This window comes from Schistocerca serialis, chromosome 4 (genome assembly GCF_023864345.2).
Source record: "Schistocerca serialis cubense isolate TAMUIC-IGC-003099 chromosome 4, iqSchSeri2.2, whole genome shotgun sequence".
Lineage (NCBI taxonomy): Eukaryota > Metazoa > Arthropoda > Insecta > Orthoptera > Acrididae > Schistocerca > Schistocerca serialis.
The window spans coordinates 325,429,780-325,449,328 of record NC_064641.1 but is presented as its reverse complement, the minus strand read 5'-3'; positions in this window follow the sequence as shown (position 1 = coordinate 325,449,328).

Here is a 19,549-nt window from a genome sequence, read left to right as displayed (position 1 = left end):
GCAAGTCCTAGGCGAGGTAGCCACTAACGAGGGTAACACGGCAAGTGCCATAACCTGATTTCCATAATACTTCACTCAGCGGAAGAGGAGCCAAAATAAAAGAACATGTGTCATGGTTTATCGTAGATACTACACAGTTTGTGGGAAAATTACCGTGAAAGTTTCCGACGTAATATTTAGATACGCTTTAGCGAGTGATAAGCTCAGCCCAGCTGGTGGCAGTGGCTAGCGTCACAGCCTCTCACTATGGTGTCCCGTGTTCGAAACCAGGTTATTGTTTTTATTTTACTTTTTTCGTTTACCAGAATAACTGTGATCTTTATTATGTAATGTGTACATATATGGTAATTTTAGGGGTTACAATCCTTTAAATTCTCATATTCTTGCACTTCATTTTTTTACCAGTCCTTAATTCTGACTTTTTGTTGTTATGTTTATTCCTCTTGAAGATTTGGTGCAGTCCCTTAGATGATACTGATTGGAGAACGTTCTAAACATAGAAATTCCCAACATCACGAGCATCGCGCTTGGTAGATTTGCCACAGTGACTTTTTTTCGCATGAATCTCAATCGGGAAAGAAACGTCGTTAACGGTGCTGAAGAGTTCACGTGTTGACGAGAATTTGGTGGCAAACCACACATAACGGATAACTTTTCCGAAAACTGGCGCTTACAATTGATGTTAACGAATATACACTACAGTAATTTCTACTTCATAATACTTTAAAATAGTTTTCCATTCATCTATTTACTATTTCCTAAAATTCATACAGTTAGTAGACGAATAAGGACAACATTATTTGATGTACATTGGGAAACATTCGTGTACAATGATCAGCTTGAACATTGTGACCTACTATCGACATAAACGCTTCCATACGATAGCAGCGTCACTTGAGAAAGAGTGATTGGTTTTTTGGTTGGTTCGGAATGAAAGAGACTGACCTGCGTCCTTTAAGCTGCAAACCAGAAGTAGTCGTCAACGGAAGGAGGTGACAGGCAAATCCTGGAAAGCTTCAGTGTAACTAACACAGTGAAAAACAGATAAACGCCCAGAAAAAAGACAGCATAGACAGGTCGTTGAAAGATCAACTAAGACAAGGCCTTAAAACCAAGAAATGAAAAAGAATAAAGCAAATAAAATGGTGTAAAGTGTAGAGGCCAGGCTGGGCCACCCAGCAAGGATGCTGAACCTCTGATCCATTACAGTTTGCCCTCTGTCAATATCAGACAGATGGAGCGCCTTCCCCCTTCCCACACAGCACGTACACTGATACTAGATTCACTGTGCGTGTGTCTAACTAGCTCTCATCCTCCCCCCCCCCCTCCCCCCCTCCTCACCGCCGTGGACTTAACATTCTTTTGTGAGCACTTGCTTACATATCACACGGCCCAAGCCTTTGCAGCATTGCTTCCTCCTCCTGTCCTGCAAACCTACACTTCGACTATCTCTTATCTCCTCTGACTTTGGCCAGCCGGTGTGGCCGAGCGGCTCTAGGCGCTTCAGTCTGGAACCGCGCGACCGCTACGGTCGCAGATTCGAATCCTGCCTCGGGCATGGATGGGTGTGATCTTCGTAGGTTAGTTAGGTTTAAGTAGTTCTAAGTTCTAGGGGACTGATGACCTCAGAAGTTAAGTCCCATAGTGCCCAGAGCCATTTCTTTCCTCTGACTTTCAGTCGGATGGTCCTACTGATGCAGGTCCTGCTTCGACCTTGTTTAAGATTTTGGTCTTTATTTCTAGCTTCCGCCGTTTTATTCAGTTAAAAATCACACGGCCCCCATTATTGGGTATGGTCTGCCATCTTTTCCAAATTTTACAGAAGTGCACGTCGTGCTGGGAAGAGCGCTCAACCTCTGTGCCCTTCCACATTGGCACCTTCCTTTCCTGTTGTGATAGTATGCACAACGTCCAGAACGGTAGCCATCCCACTCTGGGGGGTTGTCATGCTAGCCCCCTGACCACGCAAGCCTGTTGGCGCCTGTGCTGACCGTTCTCCATGTATGCTAAGAGTATGTGCCCATCATGACTGGAGCACGAGGACACCAGGCAATGGATTACTGCCAGATAGCCGTTGCTATGGCAAGGTGGCACCCATGGGGAGAGCCCCAGTTTGGAATGGGTGACACCAAGGCGGATAGTTCGCATATGAAGCGACCTAAGCAGGGCCCCAGCAGTATCTTCAAATGGAAAGATGCAATAAGGTACAATCCCAATGCGCTGCCTTACATTTCCACGCCGTGGGAAGAACGCAGGACTAAATAACAAGTAGCAAAGTCCTCTTCCCCCCTCCGCCAAAACACTGTCTCTAACAGGCCCGATGGTGACACCTTTTTGGCCAAAACGCTTTCATTTTTGTGGAAAACACTGAAGACAAATACGGGGAAGTTACAGCTATCTCTAAGATGGAGAGGAGTTCCCTCCGCATTAAAAAGGCCTGTCCGGACCAGTGACAGGCGCTACTCTCTTGTGAAATGTTGGGTGACATCCCCATCATTGTCACTCCTCACAAGTGTCTCAACATGGTACACACACCGAGTCACCTTTCACCCTAATCTCCTTCTGCAGTCTGACGATGAGCTGCAGCCGGCCGTGGTGGTCTAGTGGTTCTAGGCGCTCAGTCCGGAACCGCGCGACTGCTACGGTCGCATGTTCGAATCCTGCCTCGGGCATGGATGTGTGTGATGTCCTTAGGTTAGTTAGGTTTAAGCAGTTCTAAGTTCTAGGGGACTGATGACCACAGATGTTAAGTCCCATAGTGCTCAGAGCCATGAGCTGCAGGCTAACTTAGAGCGATGGAGTATGCACTGTTATATGAAACCCTATGTTGCTCCTTCTATGAGATGCTTCAGTTGTATTAAGTTCAAAGATAAGTCTTCCAGTGGCACTGCTACCCCGCCTGCAGGGAATGTAGACCTCTGCTGATGCGCATATTCCTTTTGCACTCCCAACATCTCTTAAAACTGCGCGAGCTCCACTCTCCCTGCTCACCAGATTGCTCCGTTTTTAAGCGTGAGAAGAAAATCCAAGAATATAGGACCCTGGACAAGCTCACATACCAAGAGACCAGAAAAAAATAAGAGCATCTTAATTGCAGACAAATGACAATGGCTTACGCTACAGCTGCAACGTCTTCGCCTTCTCTGTCGACGGTGCCTACCTCTGTTGCACCACCTGTTGATAACAGACCCCACACATCAAGGCGTTTGGGGACTCTTCTGGTGCTTCCACCGCACCCACTTCGGGAGCATTGACTCCAAACCTATAGGGGCGCCAGTCCCCGCCCCCAGTTGGAAGCACCTCACTCTCGTCAGGCTACCCTAGTTAGGAAGATGTCTCTTGCGACTCTTCTTTCCATGGTTCTACTGGTCCACAGTCGGACGCCAGCTGGTACTGAAGGAACTAGAGGCTTGTGGGTGTTTGACTTTTCGTTCTTCCTCTGCCCCGGAAACCAATTCAGGGAAACGTCAGAACCCGTCTTACAAGTCCTCTAAGTCGAAGAAAACACTGGACTCTGCGTATACTACTTCTGTGCCCAGGGAGGAGATCCCAGTGTCCTCCGAGGCGCCAGATCTCTCCAGCCAATGTGCCGCAGAACTTCCATCAGTGTGTCCCCTGACGTCTCAACCAGCACATGACACAAGCTCCACAACCTCCTCGTCGGTTCATGCCCCTACAGTACTCAAATAGTCTGATTCTCGAGTGGAATTGTAGGAACAAGCCTGTCAAATGGTAGCACATGTTCATCGTTAATGTTAAAGTTAAAATTAAAACTGTAAATACTTGCTACAAATATATTTCTCCTTCTCCAGTGTACAAGCTGCGGAGAAGTCTTGAGATTGTAATGATTGTATGCGTCCTGGAGATGTCTTCTTGACCAAAAGTCTACGGTTTTGCAAGAAGTAGTTTGGTAGTTAACAACAATTCATTGAGATTTTGATGAAACTGAAATACAATATATGACTAAAATTACCAAGAGCAAATTTGAAGTGTGGGCTTAAATTACATGTCATATTCACGAATTTAGCGTCATTTTGTATAGTTTTTGAGTATATGTGCAACTGAAAATTCACTTCATATTATCTTCAGTCGAATCTTTCATAATTTCGAAGATGTCGACTGCTAGTTTTCCATGCTATAATAGCAGTCTTTCCTTCTCTATTATCCTGTTAATACTGTAACATTCGTTGTTTAAAATCATGTTTCCTTCTAACTAGTAAGTTGTATGCATTCCATAATTAACACATTTTGAGGAATACACTAAGCACTATTTTAGTGTAGCGCTATTGCTGTTTGCGTTCCTCTAATTATGTTCGTCTTGTGTGACAATAACAATTGCATCATCAGCGTCCTCTAATTAACTGTTTAAAAATTTTGCTATATGTTTAACATAGATAAAAGTTTCCTACATTTTGATGAATCGTGACATTGCTGCGGAAACACTTCAATACAGCAGCATTGTGCCACTCTTCCATTGCATTCAATGACCCCATACACGAGATTCATTTAGAGTCCCCTATCAGTTTTAAGGTGCAACTAACAGTGTCAGAAAAACCTGACACACAACCGAGCAGTACTGAATGCAAATGCAAACTTGAAGAAGAAAAGTGTAGTATGTATCACTGTCGTCGACACGAAGAGCCACGTGTGAAACGTATAAGTTTCACATCAACTTCGACATTTGTATTGTTGTGCAAAAGTTTTTCAGTGTACTAGTGATGCAAAAGAAATACAAGGAGCTACCGGAAGCCAAACTGCCATTATACCGAACTATAAATTTTCGCAAAATTTTTATCAGTGGAATTTGCGTTAATAGATTGAGAGAATCATATTTTTGCCATCTGAGCGTGAGCGTTGAAGACTCAGCAATCCTTTTTGATGTACTGCCAACGTACGGCCCAGCGCTGACGCACGGATTACATGTTCCTCGGACGTGGTCAACTGTCGGATTCGCGGTACACGATGGCGAGATGCTGTGTCACGATGTAGGTGGAAGCTGGTCCCCGTGTACTGCCAAGGTCTTGCGTGGTCGACAGGCCTTGGTAGTGCTGTGTCTACATCTACATGGATACTCAGCATATCACATTAAAGTGCCTAGCAGAGGGGTCATCGAACCACCTTCAGATTTCTCAATTATTCTAATCTCGTATAGAGCGCGGAAGGAATGAACACCTATATCTTTCCGTACGAGCTCTGATTTCCCTTATTTTATCGTGGTGATCGTTCCTCCCTATGTAGGTCAGTGCCAACAAAATATTTTCGCATTCGGAAGAGAAAGTTGTTGACTGGAATTTCGTGCGTGAGAAGATTCCGTCGCAAAGAAGAACGCCTTTCTTTTAATGATGTCCAGCCCAAATCCTGTATCATTTCTGTGACACTCTCTTCCATATTTCGCGAAAATACAAAACGTACTGTCTTTCTTTGAAATTTTTCGAGGTACACCGTCAGTCCTATCTGGTAAGGATCCCACACCGCGCAGCAGTATTCTAAAACAGGACGGAGAAGCGTAGTGTAGGCAGTCTCCTTAGTAGGTCTGTTACATTTTCTAAGTGTCCTGCCAGTAAAACACAGTCTTTGCTTAGCCTTCCCCACCATATTTTCTGTGTGTTCTTTCCAATTTAAGTTGTTCGTAATTGTAATACCTAGCTATTTAGTTTAATTTACGGCTTTTAGATTAGACTGATTTATCGTGTATCCGAAGTTTAACGAGTTCCTTTTAGCACTCATGTGGATGACCTCACACTTTTCGTTATTTAGGGCCAACTGCCACATTTCGCTTCATTCACATATCTTTTCTAATCGTTTTACAGTTACTTTTGATCTATTGATGACTTTGTTAGTCGATAAACGACAGCGTCATCTGCAAACAACCGAAGACGGCTGCTCAGATTGTCTCCAAAATAGTTTATATACATAAGGAACAGCAAAGGGCCTATAACACTATCATGGGGAACGCTAGAAGTCACTTCTGTTTTACTCGATGACTTTCCGTCAGTTACTGCGAACTGTGACCTCTCTGACTGGAAATCACAAATCCAATCACATAACTGAGACGATATTCCATATGCACATAATTTCACTTGTCAATGGCACTCATCACTTCATGTGAATAAAGAGCTAGTTGTGTTTCACAGGGACGATGTTTCCTAAACCCATGTTGACCGTGTGTCAATAGACCGTAGACCGTTTTCTTCGAGTTAATTCATTATGTTATAACACAATATATGTTCTAAAATCCTGCTGCATATCGACGTCAACGATATGGGCCTGTAATTTAGTGGATTCCTCCAACTACCTTTCTTGAATATTTGTGTGACCTGTGCAACTTCCAGTCTTCAGGTACGGATCTTTCGTCGAGCGAATGGGTGATTGTCAAGTATGGAGCTAATGCATCAGCATACTTCGAAAGGAACCTAATTGGTATACAGTCTGGACCAGAAGACTTGCTTTTATTAAGTGATTTAAGTTTCTTCACTACTCAGAGGATATTTACTTCTACGTTACTTATGTTGGCAGCTGTTCTCGATTCGAATTCTGGAATATTTACTTCGTCTTCTTTTGTGAAGGCATTTCGGAAGGCTGTGTTTAGTAACTCTGTTTTGGCAGCACTGTCTTCGATAGTATCTCCATTGCTATCCGACAGTGAAGGCATCGATTGTTTCTTCCCGCTAACAAACTTCACACACGACCAGAATCTCTTTCGATTTTCTGCCAGGTTTCGAGACAAAGTTTCGTTGAGGAAACTGTTAGAGGCATCTCGCATTGAAGTCCGCACTGAACTGCGAGCTTCTGTAAGGATCGCCAATCTTGGGAATTTTGCATGTGTTTAAATTTGGCATGTTTGTTTCGTTGTTTCTGGAACAGTGTTCTAACCCGTTTTGTGTACCTAGGAGGATCAGCTCCGTCGTTTGTTAACTTATTTGGTATAAATTTCTCAATTGCTGCCGATACTATTTCTTTGAATTTAAGCCATATCTGGTCTACACTTATATTATTAATTTGGAATAAGTGGAGATTGTCTCCTAGGAAGGCGTCAAGTGATTTTTTATCTACTTTTTTTGAATAGGTATATGTTTCGCTTATTTTTCGAGGATTTGGGGATTACAATATTCAGTTTCGCTACGAGAACTCTGTGTTCAATAATCCCTGAATCGGTTTTGATGCTCGTTATTCACTCAGGATTATTTGTTGCTAAGAGGTCAAATGTGTTTTCACACTACTATTCCCATGGGCTCTTGAACTAACAGCTCGAAATAATTTCCAGAGAATGCATTTAGCACAATTTCGTATGATATTTTATGCGTACCTCCGGAATTAAACAGGTATTTTCGCCAACATATCGAGGATAAATTAAAGTCACCAGCAACTATTATCGTATGAGTTGGGTACGTGTTTGAAATCAAACTCAAGTTTTCTTTGAACCTTTCAGCAACTGTATCATCTGAATTGGGAGGTCGGTAAAAGGATCCAATTATTTATTTATTCCTGTTGCCAACAATGACCTCTGCCCATACTAACTCACAGGAAATATCTACTTCAATTTCGAGACAAGATAAACTACTTCTGACAGCAACAAACATCCCACCGCCAACCGTGTTTAGCCTATCCTTTCGGAACCCCGTTAGGTTCTTCGCAAAAATTCGGCTGAGCTTATATCTGACTTTAGCCAGCTTTCAGTGCCTATAATGATTGAGCATTAGTACTTTCTTTTAACGCTTGGAGCTCTGGTACTTTCCCAACACAGCTACGACAATTTACAACTGTTATACCAATGGTTAGTGTATCTACGTTGTTCCTGTGTTCATCCTGCACTCTTTGTGACTGAAGCCCTTCTTGTGGTTTCCTGAGACCCTCTACCCTAAAAAACCGCCCAGTCCACGCCACACAGCCCCTGCTACCCGTGTAGCTGCCTTCTGCGTATAGTGGACACCTGACCTATTCAGCGAAACGCCTGCACGGTCGCAAAACCGTCTGAGCCTCTGATTCAGACCCTCTACTCCGCTCTGTACCAGAGGTCCGCAGTCGGTCCTGTCAGCTGTTATGCAAATGATCAGCTCTGCTGGCAGCCTTTACCACTTCTGTTAGCCGCTCGAAACCAGAGAGAATCTCTTCTGATCCCAAGTGACACACATCATTGGTACCGACGTGAGCAACCACCTGCAGTTGGCTATACTATGGAGGCTGTATCGCGTACACTATGTGTAAGAGAGCCGTACATTGGCAGAGCTGTCATTTGTACTCGTGTCATTCATTCGAGAATGTTTCCGATGTGATTATGGTCGCAACACGATAATTAACAGATTCTGAACATGAGATGGGGCATTCCATGTCGGAAGTCGTAAGGGAATTGTGGATTCAGAGGTATACATTGTCAAGAGTGTGCCGAGAATACCAGCTTTTATGAATTACCGCTCACCATGGATATACAAAGTGGTCCAAAGCCTTCAGCTAGCAATGGCAATCGGCGTCGTTTATGTAGAGTTTTCAGTGCTAACAGACAAGCAATACAGCGTGAAATAACCACAGAAGTCAATGTGAAACGTACTACGAACGTATAGGTTAGGAGAATGCTGCGCAATATGGCGTTATCGGGCTGTGGCAGCATACGACCGACGCTAATGGCTTTGCTATCAGCACTATATCGCCTGCAGCACCTCTCTCGAGCTCGTTATAATATCGATTGCACCATAGACGACTGGCAGTTGAGTCCAGATTTCAGTTGGTAGGAGCTGATGGTAGAGGTCGAGTGTGGCACAGAACGCACCAAGCCATGAACTCAAATTGTCAACAACGCACTGTGCGAGCTGGTGGTACCTCCATAATTATGTCCGCTGTTATATTTAGATTAAAGTTCAGTCTTGATCACGTTATGTCTGTTTTAATGAGTAACCGGTTTCGGCAGTTGACTGCACAGCAGCAAGGAGAGCTCCACCTACCAACCCAAAGGAGCCAATGGGTCTGATGATGGTTTTATAGAAAAAACCGAAACCGGTTACTCATTAAAACAGACATAACGTGATCAAGACTGAACTTTAATCTAAATATAACAATTAATTGGTCACTGAATTCCAAAAATGTTTACCAAAATTATGTCCGCGGTGTTTATGTTGAATGGAATGGGTCCTCTGGTCCAACTGAATCGATCACTGGCTGGAAATTGTTATGTTCGGCTACTTCGAGACCATTTTCAATCATTCATGGACTTCATGTTCCCAAACAATGGAATCTTTATGGATGACACTGCACCATTTCGCTAGGCAACAACTGTTTGCGACTGGTTTAAGAAACATTCAGGGCACCTCGAGCGAATGATCGGGCCACCCAGGTCGCCCGACATAAATTGCAGCCAACATTTATGGGACATAATAGAGAGGTAATTTGTACACTAAATCCTGCACCGTCAACACTTTCGCAATTATGTACGCCTGTAGAGGCTGCATGCCTCAATATTTCTGCAGAGGACTTCCAACGAGTTGAGTCAAAGCCTCGTCGAGTTGCTGCACTACGCTGGGCAAAATGAGGTCCGACAAGATATTAAGAGGTATCCTATGACTATCCTATGACTTGTCACCTCATTTTACGTTGCTACGTTGTTGATGTCGCGGCTGTGTGACACCCAGTTGAAGCGAATGTCTCGGTGGCTAGGAGGGCAGTGGTTCTACCATCGGCGGAAACCGCCTTCAGCGGGAATAAGATTAGCGGTCTCCCATCGGCGGCTAACATGCAGAGGACGCCAATTCGAAGCCAGACAGTGGCGGCATGCCGGCCTGACTGGACGGACAGCTTTCTTTACTTCCGAGCAGTTCATGTTGTGCCGGAGTTCACGTACAGTGCCCAACAAGTGACATAGGAGTATCTCGAGAAGCCGGTTATCGCCCTAGCTTCTTGGCCGTAGTTGCAGAGCCGTGCACGGTTTAAGCGCCGAGCTCGCGACGTCGTCGAGTGCCTGGATTTCAGTAAAAGTCCGTGGCTGCACCCTGGGTGACTTCGTACGCCACAATGCTTTTCAAACAGTGACATTTCCACAGACCGTCCAAAAAGATTCTCAAAACGTCACTTTCTCAGTACGGCACTGCACTATGCGAATTTAAGTTGTGTTCAGTGCAAACACATCTGAATTCGACAGTGAGTTAGCTTTCTATTCCATTCCTTTTCAGTGACATTCAGTGTCACTAACCTGAAGTCTTCAGGTTTGATCCTGTTCACGAATTTCCTCCCATAAGACAATCTGTTCAACTCGAGCCACCCTTTTCTACAAAGAACAGTTCTCAATTTTTTTCCTCAAATAGCTGTCTCTAAAATTTATACTGCTTCACATGTGATGATTTTAAAACACTGCAAAGTGCTTAGGTGCACCTGCTTTCTCCGCAGCTTACCGACATGATTTTATTAAAAGGGTAACACAGAATCGACTGCTAACAGAACAGGTCCCTCTGACAGGAAGTGGTGGGTAGCCATCTGGTGATCAGAGCCAACAAACCTCGCTTATCACTAATGTTACTGCTACCAAATCAGTCATTGTAGCCATTTCTTTTTTTACGCAGCTTAAAGTACTTCAAATAGCGTTCTAATTCCTTGAATGCATCTGAGGCTTCTGTCGCATTCGATATTATGTTTTCTGTTCCTCGACAGTGGAAGCACAAGTGCTTTCGAATCTATTCAGTGATGTACAAGGCACCATCAGTTGCACATATCGACAAGAAAGGACTTGTTCCCAACATGTCACAACTTTTAGAGTAATCGCCCTTGATCGTTGAAACATGTATGTAGTTTTATCATCATTCAGTCACTTTCCTTTTCTTGGATTTTAGGCCAAGAAAGAGATTAACTCTCTTACATATTTCATCTATTAATTACTTTTTGCTGTAGTTCAGGGGCTGCTTTTCTCTCAGTCAGTGTTGTACAGAATCTGAAGCAGCAAGGAAATGGGAGGATTGCCAGCGCAGCAGCCGAAGACTGAAGACCAACGGAGAGTTTGGTATGCTGGATATTGTGGACAGCGTACATTACATAAGCTGACAGCTAAAAGAGTGAAAGGGCACTGAATCTATATTAGTGATGTGCGAAATCTATAATAATGGATGAACTGTTTTCAAACAGTGTTATATACATCTAATGTTCTGAAATGTTTGTTGCTGAATGTGCATTTCAAAGACCAATGTGTAGACTTGTGACAGCTAATGGTGGTGTGCTTAAGGAACCTTGATACTTTTTCGATACCTGTTCTACGTCTCTGAGAACAGAGTGCATCAAATTAACCATCAATTTTTTACTGGTGTGTAATTTTCTCTTGCCCATGTGAGACGAAATAAAACAAACGTACCTGAAAAGAAACAAGTTCAGTAATAAGAGAAAGATGTCATTTATAAACTATGCTGTCACAGAAAGCATGTTAGAATCAATTACCACTTGACATTGTGGTAATGACTGGTTCGTATTCTCATCCAGTACATTCAACACAGCTTATTATAATCTCACTGACTCTGATAAGAGATTACCAATTATTAGTGATGGGTGAAACTAAACAAATGTAACAGACAAGCTGTTAAAGAAACTGGAGGCTTTTCAACAGATTCCACTTGGGAAAAGACGGGAAGTAGAATTGCATGTTAACGTTAAGGAAAATAATCGCTTTTATGCAGGACTATTCACAAATTTGCCAAAAGTGAGCAAATAAACATGTAATAATAATCTTTGGCTCATGTGACAATGCCTGTTTCAAACAGTCAGTTAAGTGCGTTTGTATCTTATACATGAGATCGCACATCACGTGTGTATTTTACGTGCGTATTCAAATAAGGGTTTGCTAATGTACTGTTTCCAATGGCCTAAAGTATGTTAAAATGTTCTAAAAACGAAGTGAAGACATCTCTATCGACACATATGATGCCCAGCATTCTGATGAGTGTTTGACTGGCAGACAAAAATGTGAGAAAAGAATTTCGAGCTATATCATTACACATTACAAAGCGCCATCAGAAGTAACATGTAGATGTACTAATCATGCAGCTTGGAAACACAAATACTGTTGTGGCGTAACAAGCTAGCTACGCCACACTGAGAAGGGAGCCGAAAGGCACGCGTACACACACGCCGACTGGCGTCAAGTCTGGAACAGGATACGTTATGACTGCTATAAAGAAAATACGTAGCTTTGGAATATACTTAACTTTTAATCACTCCTTGTGATACATCTCTCTTGACTATACAAATGAGACTCGTAAGATACATGCACTGTTACAATTGGCGCCTTGCTAGGTCGTAGCTATGGACTTAGCTGAAGGCTATTGTAACTGTCTCTCGGCAAATGAGAGGAAAGGCTTCGTCCGTATAGTCGCTAGCAATGTCGTCGTACAACTGGGGCGAGTGCTCCTCCGTATCTCGAGACCTGCCTTGTGGTGGCGCTCGGTCTGCGATCACACAGTGGCGACACGCGGGTCCGACATGTACTAAATGGACCGCGGCCGATTTAAGCTACCACCTAGCAAGTGTGGTGTCTGGCGGTGACACCACAAATACAATTTCCGTTTCATAAAAAAAAAAACTTTCAAAGCTAGCACCATAGTATCTTTACTGCACTTACTGGGTTCGTTCAAGAGTGGAATTAAAATTCTAGGCGAAAGAGTATCAATGATACGATTCGCTGATGAAATTGCTATTCTGAGTGAGTGAAGAAGAAATACGAGATCTGCTGTATAGAATGGACAGACTAGTCAGTAAATATGGATTGCGAGTAAATCGAAGGGAGATGGAAGTAATCAGAAGTAGCAGAATGAGAACAGCGAGAAACTTAAGATCAGGATTGATGGTCACGAAGTAGTTGAAGTTAAGGGATTCTGCTACTTAGGCAGCAAAATAAGCAATTACAGACGGACCACGGCGGACATCAAAAGCAGACTGCAACTGGCAACAAGGGCATTCCGAGCCAAGAGAAATCTGATAGTCTCCAACATAGGCCTTAATTTGAGGAAGAAATTTCTTAGAATGCGCGTTTGGAGCACAGCATTGTATTATAGCGAAACGTGGACTTTAAGAAAACCGGAACAGAGGAGAATCGAAGCATTTGAGATGTGGTGCTACAGACGAATGTTGAAAATTTGGTGGACTGGTAAGGTAAGGAATGAGGAGGTTCTGCGTACATTCGGAAAGAAAGGAATATGTGGAAAACACTGACAAGAAGAAGGGGCAGGGTGATAGGACATCTGTTATGACGTGATGGACAGACTGCCATATACAAGAGGGAACTGTAGGGGGCAACAACTGTAGAGGAAGATAGAGATAGGAACATATCCAGCAGATACTTGAGGACGTAGGTTGCGAATGCTACTCTAAGATGAAGAGGTTGGCACACGAGAGAAAATCGTGGTGGGCCGCATCAAACCAGCCAAATGACTGATGACTAAGAAAAAAAGGTCCCTCACAGTAAGTGAACGTTGTCTGTTATTTTCAGTGTATACAAAAATTAGATGTACACTCTGCTGACTGTGAACAATTTGAGCCCATCAACAGTATCATGTCAAGTGACTAGTTTATAAAATTTACCAGGCTAGAGAATATAAAGCTGTAATTTGTAATTTATGCTGTTACGGAATACATGTTAGTACCAGACACTACTCGTCTTACTAATAGTAACTATGGTTAGTATACTGACCAAGTACTTACGTATGTAATTGGTGGGAGTTTTTATTGCAAAATAAATAATAAGAAAGGAAATTACCTAGAGAAATTTACATTATACTCAGCGGAAACCTGTCATATTGCCCGAGAATTGTTTCAGGATGCACTTATTAAACAGAGACCATTGCCATTTCACTGGTGCTTATCAGTGTGCTGCACGTGTCGTCTGCAGCTACACTTGTAGGCCCCCCACTTTACAGTCCTCGACATATTTTATATTTAGAGCAATAATGATAATTATTTCTTGACCACAAACTTATTTGAACTAACGATGAGAGAGAGAGAGATGAAATTAAATCTAACACACATTCTTTGCTGCCAGTGGATATGGCTAATTCAAATAATTTGTGAGAAATTTTGTAATAATGCACCAAGACGAGATGCAATAAGAATTTCCATTTTATCGATTTACTTAACCTTCTGACACTCTCCCTTTAAAAGTTCGCATTGTACTTGAAATCAGATGAAATCGAGGTAATGATATATTTTGAGATGCGCATGGGTTTAAGTTGTTCGAGTAGAGCTACAAACTTCCCTTTGAATACTGAGAAGTTTACAAGTTTCTGAACAGGTGAAATCAGGAGATGAGTAGTGAAGAGCTTGAAGTGTATGGAATTTATTTACGAATAGGACACTGGGAGAGTATTGGAATTTATATATTAATCGTATGTTCTACTGTTTGCTGACATGTTTGGAAACTTTCGTATTCTAGTTGTTATCTATGAAAAGGAACATGCTCATATCACATCACCTTGGTTGGCATGGGATGCTCTACTGAAATTACTAGAGCAGTAGTGTGACATTTTAGACATTGGGCAACTTCAGTTTACTGAAAGAGATATTAGAGGCAAGAGCGTTCATTGTTCATGCAGACATACTGTTGTGAACAACGGGCTCATGGCTAGTTACGCTGGCTGAAGTGACAAGTGACGAATTTTTCATCACACGTGTTGATGCAGAGGGTGTTGACAACTTTGATGAGAAAAGCATACCAGACGATGATGACATGTGGTACATGTCCAAAGTGGATACTGAATACCCTTAGAATGTTGACGACTTTCAGTCGGACTTTATCTTACGACATGAGAAAGTTTCACTACCATCGTATTGGAACAAACCCAATAAATAAATAAAGTCTTTTTAGTCATCCGGCTTCAGACTAATTTGATGCAGCCCTCAAAGAATTTCTGTCCTGTACCAACATTTTAACCTCATTGTAGCGCTTGAAACCTATGTTCTCAGTTATTTGCTGGATATATTTCGAACTCTGCCTTCCTCTACAGTTTTTACCCAGTAGACCTCCTTACAGTACCATATAAGTTGTTCCCTGTTGTCGTAAAAGATGTCTTGCCATACTGTCCCTTCTTCTTGGCAGTGTTATCCTTTCCTCGCCGATTCTGTGGAGAATCTCCTTATCCCTTACCTCAGGGGTTCCCAACAAAATTTTTTCGAGGACCCCCTCATGACTGGTACCTTGTCATATTACAGTATCAAGTGCCTAAAAAAGCCAAATTAATAGTCAGAAGTTAGCGTTCGCTAAAGCTCTGCTCATGCAGGAAGCGGACAAAACAAAAAAAATGTTATCATACGAAATATATTTAATATATATTTTTTATCCTCATAGCATCTTGCGGACCTCTCTGGCACAGCTCGCGGACCCCTGGGGGTCCGCGGACCACCTGTTGGGAACCACTACGCTTAGCTTATCAGTATACCAAATTTTCAACATTCTTCTGAAGCACGACATCTCAGATGTTTTGACCGTCCTCTACTCCGGTTTTCCCACACTCAGTATTTCATTACCAATCAATACTGTGCTCTAAACGTACATCCTCAGGAATTTCTACCACAAAGTAAGGCCTTTGTTTGATAGTGGTATATTTCTATTGCCAAGGAAGTCTTCTCTTGTCAGTTATAATCTGCTGTTTTTGTCCTTGCTCCGTCCGTCATGGTTTTTTTTCCACCTAGGTAGCAGAAATCCTCAAATTTGTCTATTTCTTTATCAGAAATTATGATATTACATTCCTGACTGTTCTCATTTCTGCTACTTCTCATTACTTTCTTCTTGGTTACATTTACTCTCAATCCGTATTCTGTGCCCGCTAGACTTGCCAATTATATTCAGCAGAGCCTGTAATACTTTTTCTCTTTCGCTGAGGATAGCAATGTCATCAATGAATCTTATCATTGATATTCTTTCACTTTGAATTTTAATCCCACCCTTGTACTTTTCTTTTTGTTGTAGCGTCTTCGACGTGTAGCCTGAACAGTCGGAGTGGAAGACTACACCATTGCCCTATGCCTTTTGTAATCCGAGCTCTGCATTCTTGGTCTCCCACTATTATTGTTGCCTCCCGGTTCTTCTACATATTGTATATTACCTGTCTTTCCCTGCAGTTTACCCGCATTTTCTCAGAATTTCGAACACGTTGCACCATTTTACGATGTCTAACGCTTTTTCCCGAGCGACAAATCCTATGGACGTATCTTGATTTTTCATCAGTTTTGCTTCCATTATCAACCCCAACATCATATCTTCCTTTTATGGGACCTTTATTTTTCCTAAGGTTAAGCTGATCGTCATCTAAAAGATCCTCAGTTGTCTTCTCCGTTCCTCAGTATATTACTCTTGTCAGCAGCGGGGATGCGTGAGCTGCTAAGCTCTTGCGCAGTAGTTACCGCAATTTTCGGCTGTTGCTGTCTTCGGAATTTTGTGGATGATGTTTTTCCGAGAATCTGATGGTGTATGGCCAATCTCTTACATTATCCACATGTATGTGGTCATTTTGTTGCTTTTTAGAAATTCCCATGAAATATTATCTAGCCCTACTGTCTTTTTTTAAGTCTTTCAAAGCTCTTGTGAATTCTGATTCTAATAGTGGATCCTCTATCTCTTTTCTATCGACTCCCCTTTCCATTCCTACCACATTAACAGACACTTCCTCCTCCTCCTCATAGAGGCCTTCAACGTATCCTCTTTTCACCCAATCGCTCTCTCCTCTGCATTTAACAGTGGAATTGCCATTTGTACTCCTAATGTTACCGCCATAGTTTATAATTTCAGCGGCTATGATACTTGCACAAAAATGTAAAACAAATTGGATCCTATATTGGAACTGTGAATATTCCTAGAATTTTATCATTTACACAAACTTCCTACATCAAGCCGTACATTGACATTAATGCACAGAAATGGTTGAGTACTAGCAACTATCTAAAAAAAATTGGAACCAGTGAATAACAATGGGTTTGATAAAAAAAAGTAAAAAAAAGAGACACATGGAATTAGGTACAGTCTGGAAAGATAGATACAGAACAGCTGAATTAATTGCAAACCCTTATTTTCGAATGATAGTTATTTTTAGTGAAAATTTATTTGTTGCTGAATAAAGTATCATAATGTAGTGTTTGGTAAACCTATAGCAGAGGATGGCTGTTTTGGACATTTCGAAGATCCTTCTTAAAGGCTATCACACACTGAATTAAGAAATATGTGGCAGATTTTGTATCGTCCAGGAGACCGCCATAAATTGCGGCGACTTCAGAGCCGTTATTGTCTCTAAGTAGAAGTGTCATTTCTGTTCGTTTCTTTCCTTGTTTCTTTCACATACCATCTGGACTGACTGAATCAGTTCTTTCTATGTGTGGTCGTAGCGTCACGAAGTGTGTTACTAGGCAGTTAGTGGCATGCAAAACTTACTTTCGTTATTAAGTTCTACAGGCTAGTGCAGTCAATAGGGTATTTTCTAGAGAATAAACAGTAAAGTTAGTATTCTACGAATCAGAGCGTGTTATGTTGGAGCTCTGAATATTGTATGGATACCCGAGAATCTGAATATTTATACGAATAGTTTACAGGTAGGCTTTGTAGGATTATATAGTGACGGGGAACTGAAATAGGACTTATTTTCCGTCTGATGATTACAGGGTGATAACAACGTCTACCACTGGTGAGCAGTAATATGAATAGATAAGTAGCTGATTGGGTGGGTTACTATGAGCAACGAAGTGACTAAGTATTTCTCCTGAGGGTTAATCCTAGCTACCACATTATAGCTTTACAAGCCTCCATCACTAGATTATGGTGAAACAGAATACATCAGAAAACATCGCATATCATAAAATGTGTTTTTGGGAAGATCTTAAAAGTGAGGCAGTGGAAGGAATAGTAACTCGGGAAGATGAGCTGATGGAATGCATTAGAAGTGAGAATTCTGAGGTCTGCCACAGATTTCAACTCGTTGTAAAAACAGCCCCTTCCAAAGTCACAATAAAAGGTAGGTATACTTGGGGAAACAGGTGAAAGCAGACATCACCAGAGACTTTGCAAAGCGTATCAAAGTACCGCTGTACATTCAGGCCATTAGTGAGTAATCATTGAGATTGAGTCGAATCTGAAGGAAGTTAAGAACAAGGAATACAGTGACATAGGATTGAGATTAGAATTAGACAAATGATGAAATGCAATTTGAGTGGAGAAATTGAATAAGATATGTTGAAAAAAGGAAATCGAGAAGGACACACTAGGCATAGCGAAAGCAGTTGCCAAAAAACCATGGGTGACTTAGGAAGTTCTGTTAACTGATAAATGAAAGGGAGAAATAAGAAGCGTCTGAAGAATGAGATTGTAACATTGAAGCATAGATTGTTAGGAATGCAGTGAACGTGAAATGAATGCAGACAAAAATAAGAGCAGAAAATAGGACACGGTGTACTGGAGGATTTAGCTTTTGTAATGAGAAAATTACGTTGTCCAGGAAGGGAAGAATTAACACAGAAGAAACTGTGTGTAATGCGAGGAACTACCCTAAGGGTGATAAGGGGATGGGGAAGCAGAGAGACAGTCATGTTGGTTGGAATTTTAAGAAAAAGTGTCGCAGAACAGTTCGGGTTCAGACAGTAAAAAGTTGCTAATGAAGTAATTTTACGTTGTTCTTATAATATGAGATAGACAAAAGAAAAGTATTAATAAATACACCTCTAGCGTCTGTAGTCCTAAAGATAGCATGCGACAATGTAAAGTGGAATACTGTTTACAACATATAGCCTATGCTAAGGCTGAACTACGGAGAAAACAAAAGTGTACGGCAGCTGAACAGTGAGGAATAAAAGCTAATACTCATATTAGAAATGTAAGACGCGTGCACAAAAGGACGGTTACTTATTACCATCGTTGAAGATGTACCTCAAACGAGCTATGAACGAACTGGAAAAAAAAAATTCGGAACAGGAATATACCAGGTGATCAGATGCTGACAGTAAGTTTCTCAGACGACATTGTCCTTCTCACCAGATATGAGAAAAAGCAGGCGTGTTGAAAGTGAAGAGCAGTGAAGTACACTCAGAATAAGGCTTAGAGAGCAATAAAAAAAGAAAAAGATAAAACTAATACGAAAGAAGAATAAGGACGCGTTTAATACTGAAATTGGGAACGACACTGTAGAGTAAGGAGTAAAGGAATACTAGAAGGAAGAAGGCAATAAGAAAGGAATTGTGGGTAGAGTGCAACGTTCTGTCAACAAGGAGGCGATTACAGACGAAGCACAAGTTTCGAGTAAGGAGGAATGTTGAAGGGAATCGGCTGTGCCCTTTCAAAGGAACCACCCCAGTGGTTTAAGATCACAGGAAACCGGAATACCGATTTTCGGACGGTGATTTGACGTGTCATCCTACGGAATGCGAGTCCAGTGTACGAAGTGGAAGAATTCTATCTACGTATTAAGATTACGGAAGGGAAGAGACCGACTATACGACGTTGTCACAGATATTTAGAAGCGGACTGAGATTCGATGAACAGAACCCTTAATGTCAACGAATACTGATACAGAAGTGATGGAAAAGTTCCTGAAAATGTATGTATGGACCACTCCAT